Below are 9,523 nucleotides of genomic sequence, written 5' to 3'. Positions count from 1 at the left end.
GGTACGCTTAATTAATTACTTTATTCTCCACCTAAAGAATTCAAGCTTGAAGGTTATTGTGATAATGACTGGGCTGAAGATGTTAATGACCGAAAAAGTACAAGTGGATGTGTTCTTTGTTGGTAATACTGCATTTACTTGGAGTTCTAAGAAGCAACCTATTGTGACATTATCTACCTGTGAGGTAGAATATGTTGTTGCAGCCTCATGTATTCGTCATGTAATTTGGTTAAGGAATTTGCTGAAGACAATTGGAGTTTTGCAAGACGATGCAATTGTGATCCATGTAGATAATAAATGAACAATTACTCTAGCAAAGAATCTAGTGTTTCATGATCGTAGCAAGCACATTGATACAAGAATTCATTTTATCAGAGATTGCCTTTCAAGAAAGGAGGTTTAAGTTGAATATGTAAAGATTGAAGATCAAATTGCAGATATTTTCACAAAGCCACTCAAAGTTGATGTGTTTAATAAGTTAAGAACTTTGCTTGGTGTTTTCAGAAAACATGTTTAAGGAGGATGTTGAAAGTTAAACATGTTTTATTTAACTAGATAAGTTACAGATGAATTTAAGGATGTGGGTTAATTAAGAATATTAATTTATGAGAGGTTATAGATGAATTAATTTATGAGAGTTGAAAAAATTAAAAAAGAGTTAATTATGTATGTTAATGTAGGAATGTTAATTAAGTATGTTAATGTAAGAATTAATTTAGTAGAGTTTCACATAAATTAAGTGTAGGATTTTAATAGTTCCATGTATATTTAATTAGGGTATGAGTTATGTATTTAAATTTACCCATGACAATCCTATAAATAAGATTGACATTGGCATTGTTGATATATCCAAGTGTGTAGAGAAGAACACACAAAAAGAGTTCAATCAAAAGTGTGAACTAAGTTTGAAGAGTCTTTCAATTAAAAGTGTTTTTGTTTCCTCTCAAATAATCGTTTGTTGATTATTTATTTGTGATTGTCTATCACACGCTTCCAACAGGTTTTTCCATAACCGTTGCTAGTTTCTGATCACTCTTTACCAATCTCAATTGTTCCGACATCGCCGTTCGCACAGTCACCGCTAGGGGTTGTCTAAGGCACCAACCATCAACCATTAAAGTAAGTTTTGTAAAAATTGTGAGTTTTTCGTTATGTTTTAGACTTTTCTTGGTATGGTTGGCCTAAGACGAATTACTCATGGTATTTACAGGTTAGGATCAGAGATTATTGAAGGTTTCAACAAATGTCTAGCGGTTCAAAGATGTTTGTGTGACGTTTTGGTGAGGGATAAGATTGTTTGTCTCTTTAAATATTATTGTGGTTGCTGGGTTTTCGTTGGATTTACCTTTATATTTCACATTCTTATTTAAATTCGATTTAGGATCGGTGGAGCTTAGAAGTTTTGGATCAAGAGACATTTGTGTGAGTGTTTTAAGTTTCTAAAGTGAATTTGTTTCATTAGATTCGAGTTTTAATCATGGAGTTTCATAGTTTGTGGATGTTGGAGTTCAAGTTTAATATTGACATTTTTGGTAAAGTCTTGAAACGTGGTTTCTACAAGTAAGAATGGAGATTGCCTCATTAGTCTTGGTTTTGATTGGAGGTAAGGGGTTTTCTAACGATAAATTTAGAGTGGCTTGTTATGCTTTACTCGTAACTGAGTTCAACTTAGTGTCAATAAATTGATTTGTTGCCATATTGTAATTTGTGTGATATTTGTTTAAAGTGTGTTGTGCACATTGTTAGTCTGTGTGACGCAAATGTGCATGACACAAGCCTGAAGCAATGGGATTTGTAAACCAATCTGTGTGATATGTCTGTGTGACTTCGTGTCATATCTATTGAGCTGCAGTGTTATGTGTACCAATTTGTGTGATAAGTCTATGTGACTTCGTGCTATAATCCATGGACTGCATGGCGAGTCTCGTGATGCGAGTGCCCCAACACCTAAGTTTGTGCTTTGTTTTCTTGTGTGAGCACCATAAACATCTGTTCAACTGTGTGACGTGTTTGTATTTGGTGGACCATACACATATGTTCGACTATGTGATGCAATTGTTGTTCGTTGAATTCGTGATGCGAGCTTAGAAATGTATTGTATAAAGTAATTGGAAAATGTATAAATGTAAATGATGCATTGATGCGTTAGTGATGCGTTAGTAATGTGCAATAGGACGTATGACACTCTGTAGACGTTCAAGTTTTCTTGAATCAGATCCAAGTATAAATCCAACTCAGGTTCCTAGTAAGTCCAGGGTCGAACTCAGGGATTCAGATTAAAGCTAACGTAGACCTTGTGTTGTAGCTGTTGTAGAAACATCCTAAGTGAATACAGAAATGAGTTATTTACACTAAGCTGTTGTGTGTGTGCAAAAAGATATAAAAGGGTCAAGTAGAAAATAAGGGGTCGTGGAAAATGGAGTTTAATGCAGGGGATATGTGTCGATCTAAGTTAGATGTACACGAATAAGAATATGATGCAAATGAGATGACTTGTTTATCTCTGTTTATGCGTTAGACTTCTATTTGACACTTCTCAATGCGAATGTCATACAATACCCTATCTCTAGAATGTATGCGTTAGTCACAGGATGCAATAAAACACTAGTGCGTCTATCTCTAGATGTACCAAGCATTTCTAACTTAATGCTAACTTGCTTATTCTCTCGAATAATTCAAGCTAAAGCGGCTTTTACCAAGTGATTTAGTTGGCTTAAGCGTTTAGAATTGGATTTTGCATGAAGTTATAGATACATCTAACATAAAGCAAGAAATAAATAGTGGCGAAGTGAGATAGATCAAATATGTGAATTTATAAAGAAACTGATTGTCTTTACAAAACCAATACTCAATAAAATGAGATGATGAAAATGATAAGTCAGATGAAATGAATGGAGTCAATCCGTAGAGTACAATCTCTTGTCCTCTTTGGCTAAATTCTAATTTGTGTACAACCACTTGTAGAGGAAATGGAAGAAATTTCTCTCTCAAGCTCAGCTTTCTCCACTCCTTGATCGGTGGTGGTGGTGGTTATCTTCCATCTCGTGTTCTTCTCGTCACCACAACACAACTCTAAAGTCTCAAAATTTCAGAATTATACAATGAGTTAAGATCTCTTCATCTGGTGGGATTTCTTCTATTTATAGGCATTAGTCTTCTCCAACTTGATGATGGGGCAACATTAAATTTCATACCCTGGTCAGCCGCCTAACACTTAGATGCTTTTTAGACGCTGTCAGCTACAGATGCCCATGCTTACAAGCGGTGATTTGATACAAACAGCCTGAATCAATGAATCTTCCTTACGTTGAATCCCTCCGACACATGCCCATGCATTTGACATTACCTGCGACACTTAGAATCTTTGTTGAAATCCTACAATATCATGCGTTAGCGCCGCAGTATTTTAGCAATAAACATTCTTTTGTATGAGTTTGATAGTGTTTGAGTAATTCCATGTGTTTTCTCTAAAAATGATGAGATTTTATTATTAAAGACCCTAATTGTTCCAACTTTTGAGTCACAATAACTTGTATTTCTACAAGTTATCACACCCCCAAATTTGAACAATGCTTGTCCTCGAGCATTCCATAAATAATTCTTCGTTATCTCCATTGTCTTAAGTGTGCAGGGTTCACCTCTCATCATATTCACTTATAAGCTTGAGACTGAAGTTTAGAAAATGTAACGCAGGTTGATTCTTTTCTAAAAGGAAGAATGTTTTATTTCAGGTCCAGCAAGTCTTTTGTCAACAACTCCTTTCGTTTCTCAAAACATTCTCGTTTTTTTCTAAACCAGCAATGCGTTAGATGCTTTTCCTTTTAAAATAGTATGCCGGTAAAAAAAGTATGAATTCTGGGTTACCCATGCGTTGTTCCAGGTATCCCACTTTCATTTTGGCTTGTCCTCATGGGTGTCATGCGAGCATCCAACTACGGGTGAGAGCCCTTCACAACTAAACTCATATCTAGCATGTATGCGTTTCAAGATACAACTTCTTTAAACTAGATAACGGAGTTTTGGGACACATTGGTCTAGGAGACTTAATTTCGTTTTGGCTTGCCTCACCAGGTGTCATGCGAGCATCCAACTACAGCTAAGTGCCTGTTCCAATTTTTTTTTTTTTTTTTTTGCTCATGCCAATTTGAGGTTTCTTTTATAGAGTATTGATAGAGGAGTTTGCGTTTAACATCTTTCTATTTTGTTTCCTCTCTTTTTGATGAACTTACTCAATAAATGCGTCTTAACTTGGATTTCCCTCACCCCCCAAATTTTGGAGATTAGCTAAATCCTCATTGCTAAAAGAGAAACAAAATTTCGAAAAGGCTTTGAGAATTTCAAAAGGAGTTTTGATTTAGGGCTTGCATGCGTTAGAAAGAAAACATGTAGACTCTTTAGAAAAGTTCAGGTTTTGTTGATTTTCTTAACGCCTACACTGTATTTAGTTTCGTATTACTAATATCCTTGAGGTAAAACAACGCACAAGACAAGAAAAATAGCCAAAGAACAAAAAAGGTATGCTAAGGACAAACACAAAGATGAAAAATGATGGAAATTTCATTCATTTCATTGATAACTCAGTAATGGAATAAAACAAACACAATAAACAAATATAAAACATCAATAAATAAAACAAAGTAACCAACACCCCTAAATTTATTGTGTTGGCATGTCATCCCCGCGTTCTTCTGCAGTGTATTCATTCATGAAGCGCATAGGGTTCCTTAGGTGGGCAGGTAGCGATGGCAAGGCAAACATCCCAACCAGGACCTGGTTGATATATTGCGTTGTATAGACGAACTGCTCCTGCATTCTTCTTGTTTTCTACCGTATGTAGTCCCTTAGAACCCTATTTTGCTGTTAAAGTGTTTCAATGGACGCAACCAGTGGTCTGAGTTGATCGCTAATGAAAGTTTTCAACTCATCAAGATCAGTGCTTGGTTGCGGCGGTGCTGGTTCTTCAGCTCTTTCAACTGGGTCTTCAGAATTTCCTGCGTTGCTTATCCCTAACCCAGTTGGTTCAAAAATAATGTGAGGAGGGATAAAAGTTGGAATTGAAAATGGTAAGGAGAGAGGAAGGGGACTAGGGATTTCTTGATCTAGGTTGGTATTATCGTGCTGCATTAGATCAAGAATATCTTCTTACGGGGCCAAAGGTGAGTTTGGAAAAGGGATGTTTAATTCTAGCCGTGCTTCTTCATCATTAAATGCATGCTCCGCTTCGTAATCTTGTTCATTTTCTGAAGCATCATCGCTATGTTCAATTATCCGAACGCGTCTTCTTTTGGGGACGCGTTGGGAGGATCGAGGTCTTGCTGCCGCATTTTTACGAGGTAGGGCAGGCTGGTGTGGCGAACCACAAAGTAGACGCTTGATTAACTTGATGTCCATCAGACCATCGATCTCCTCATAATCATCTTCCAAAGGGATGCCCCACGTTCACACAGCGCACAAATCAGCCAAGGAAATTAAAGTTGTCCTCATGGTTTTGCTTTGATGGCTTTTATCTGGTCCATGATTATCCTCCCTATGTCTAGAGGAATGCGCTACATGATGCAATAAGTCGCCAGGACGCGTTCTCTCGAGAATGTTTCATCATGTGTTGTAGGCATGATACTTTTCTTAATCAAGTATAACCACAAGTTTGCATCCAGTTTCAGATTCCTGGAAGCTAAGGTCATTACTCCACTTCTTGATGTTTGCCATGTGCTTCCAGGTTTGGCCACCACTCTTAACGCATCTTCTAACTGACTTGGCATTGGATGTTCCAAGATGTAATTTCCTTCTGCGTCCGGGTTGTTTTCAATATTGAACACTTCATTGATTTTGTTGGCTGAGAAGCACACCAAGACGTCATCAACAAGTGTCGTATTTCTCTCCTTATCAAACTCACTGCTATAGAATTAGCGGACAAGATTGGGCCAAATCTTCATGTGCCCAACGCATAGCTGACTCTAGCCCATTGCGTTCATAGTTTCGGTTATATATGGAGGCAATGAGTTACGTTCGGAGAAGAAGCCCTTCTCGGTAAGGATGTCACTGAATTGGCACTTCCTCCCTTTGGTCTTTCTAGGTAATGCGGCAGTCACCTTGCGTTTTCCCACCTTATGCACTTTGGCTTCCCGTGCAAGTGCCCTTAATTCATTTTCCAATTCCTTTTAGAGGGTAGACTTCTTTCGCCCCTATCGTGCAGGCTTGTACCTCTCCAATTCCTTTTCCAACACTCTTGACTCTGAGCAGCTCTCATGTATCGCACCTGTTAGCTTTAGGGCTTCAATCAAACCAAATATTTTGATGATAACAAACTCAGATTTTTTGTACTAACATTTTCAGTGTTTCACACTATCTTGTAGAGCTCGGAAAGACGATTCCAACGCAATTTGAATTGCTCAAATCGAAGTTCAAACGAGAAAGGTATAAGCAAAAGAAGATTGGAGCGAAAATCCAATGTGGCAGTGACATGTGGCATCCGATGTGGCGGCTGACGTGGCACACAAACAGTCAATGTTGATGATGTGGCGGATTACATGACGCTCCAACTGGTCACTTTTTGCTGACATGGCGATGACGTGGCACATGATGTGGCAGTGACGTGGCGACCGTGGACGAATGAGATAATGACAAGTGGCGGTCACCCAACTTCACGCGCATGAGCCGTACGTTCCTGCGATTTCTTCCCAGAATGTGGCGTGTGACGCTCAATCTCCTCCCCTGTGCGCATGGTGCTCATATCATCCAGCTATTTTTTATTTTCATTTTTATTCTCTTATTTTCCTTTAATTTCCTAATCAAATTTTCTCCAAATTCTCACCAAATTTCAGCCGTTTCAAATTTGATTTCCTAAATTTTCATCCTTCAAATCCTTTTTATTCTCCAAATCTCAATAATTCCAATCTTTCAAAATTCCTTTTCAAATCCTTTCCTTTTCTATTTTTATTCAATCTCCACCCTTCATTTGCAATCATATCCAATGGCCAAAATTTATCCCCCTCGCCTATAAATTCGACTTGATTTTACTCTTCATCGACACACCAAAAGCTATCAAGTCTTAAGCTCTCAATTCTCTCTACTCTCAAATTCGTCCTCTTTGCTCCTAAATTGGCCTAGAGTTTTTTTTGTGAGTTTTTTTTCTGAGTGCTCAACTTGTGTATTTAGCCTTCAAGAGGTAATATTGTGAGGTTTTCTTTTAATTTTTAGGAATTATATTAAGGTGTGAGTACACCTTGGGTTGTGAGAAAAAGAGTTTAATCCTGAACCAGTAAAAAGGATCTTGGGTTTCTCTTTAGCCTAGGAAAAAGAGGGTCATGTATCGGTTTGGTCCTCACCTGCAAGAGGATCACTTAATGAAATACCCAAGAAGGAGTCTTGGAGAGTGGAGTAGGCAATTTGTCGAACCACTATAATTCCCGATGTTTTCTTTTCCTCTCTCTCTTTTATTTCTTGTTTTCCAATTTTTTACTTCTTATCTTAGTTAATTTTTTTAATCTTCCCAAATTGCATGATTTAATTTTTAGTGTGTTATTTAAATTTATCCTTGATTAAATTGTCTTTAAATTTGAAGTTATCATAGCTTGCATGATTTAAGTTTTGTTTTGCATAAATTTTCTTTAATCAAATTAGTGGGTTAACTTATTGAGCATTGTTTGAAGATAAAATTATTTTAAATAAAAAAAAAATTGGTAGTCAACCCTATTCACCCCCCTCTAGTGTTGCCTTTAGATCCTACAGCACCCTTAGGACCAGATGTAAACTGCTCTTCCTCATCCTCCAAAATTAACTTTCTTTTTCTCATCACTCTCTTTCCTTTTGATGGCCCTTCATCCGCATCAGATTGGCGAGGTTGCTATTCGTCCAGGCCAACTTCCCTTTCTCTTTCTTCGTCTTCCAATTCAGCTTCAAGCATCATCGCATAACGCTCCGCTTCATCAATTTCAAGTGATGCATCAATTGGGTTGGGACGCATCACTTGTTCCTCTTCGATTTTTCCTTGATTCAAGCTTGCCAAAATTGCTCCAAAAACTCCTTGCTCGTCTTTTCGAGCTAACTTCGCACTATTTTTCTCTGACGCAGGATTATCAGAGGTGGGTTTAGGGGGGTGATTGGTGGGGTGCCAGATGGGGTATGCGACGACCCGGGGATAAGATGATGATAGGAGAGGGCAGTTGGATGGATTAGTTGGCTTCTTCCGCTTCAATGGGGAAGATTGTGGCTAAGGGTTGGATGGTAGAGGGGTATGTGGCCGCACGGCAGGTGATGGTGCAGTGTAGAGATGGGCTGGAATGGGGTCATTCGTTGCACCCACCAGTCTGATATTCGGAATAAACGGTGGTGGAGCGAGCTGTTTGTAGGGCTTTTTGGCAACTGTGGAGGTAGAAGGGCACTGCCGCCTTGGTTTGTGGGGGGTTTTGGGCTTAGGTTTTGTGGTGGTTTCGTGGGGCTTCGACTGAGATGGTCGCTGGGAGATGGAGGAAGATCTGTCGTGTGAAGGCTTGGTCGGAAGGTTTAACGAGGGGATGAGGGGGGCGACATTGAAGTGGAAGAAGAGGAAAAGGAGCTTATTGGCAAGCCACCTCTGTAGCTCTATGATTGGTTTTGGCTGTCAAAAGCTGAAGACATTGTTGTTGAAGGGCTGACCGAGGTATCGGCTATGTTCGAAGGGATGACGAAGGTTCGGAAACAAGGACTTTGCAAGGTAGGGTTGAAAGAGATGAAAGAAGAGAGAATTTCGAGAGGGAGCCTTTTATAGACCTATTAGAGAGGGCGAGGTGACGTCAGGCGGCACCTGACATCGTTATTAATTACGCAGATGAAAGGACGTGCCTAGGGTCTCTAGGCAATCGAGTGCTTTTCATTTCTTAGGCGCGTCTTTTTGGTTTGGGCCATGCGTTGGCTTAAGTCCAATGCATTAGTCTTATTCCCATCCTAAGCTTCTTTCGGTTGTACACATTTTTTTTATTAATTAATTTTCTTAAATAAGAAAAGCAATAACAATCATCAATCAGCTTAAAACGTAATGTAAAGACAAACAAACAATCAGAGTAAACACAAATGCAGACATAAAATACAGAATGCAAAAAAAAAAAAAAAAAGGTAAAAGAAGCATCCCTAGAGTATGTGTCGATTTGAACGCAGGGAGGCTTCGACGCAAGCCTCAGTTGGCTTCACGTAATACGAGGGATGACTTTTGTCGTTCTACACCATCTTCAAAGTAGGGCTTCACTCTTTGCCCATTTACCTTGAATGTATTTGTGCCATCTTCTCGCGTCAACTCTACTGCTCTGTGAGGAAAGATTGTTTTTATGATGAATGGTCCTGACAATCTTGACTTTAATTTTCCTAGGAACAAATGCGATCGTGAATTGAATAATAAAACTTTTTCCTCAACAACAAACTCTTTCTTACTGATGTGTTAGTCGTGCCAACGTTTGGTTTTCTCCCTGTAGAGTTTGTTGTTCTCGTATGTGTTCAACCGCTATTCCTCAAGCTCATTGAGCTGAAGCTTGCGTTGATCACCCGCGGCTTC

The sequence above is a fragment of the Benincasa hispida genome, chromosome 10 (assembly GCF_027475165.1).
Source record: "Benincasa hispida cultivar pf3 chromosome 10, pf3_genome.v1.1, whole genome shotgun sequence".
Lineage (NCBI taxonomy): Eukaryota > Viridiplantae > Streptophyta > Magnoliopsida > Cucurbitales > Cucurbitaceae > Benincasa > Benincasa hispida.
Note: the sequence above shows the minus strand (reverse complement) of the source record.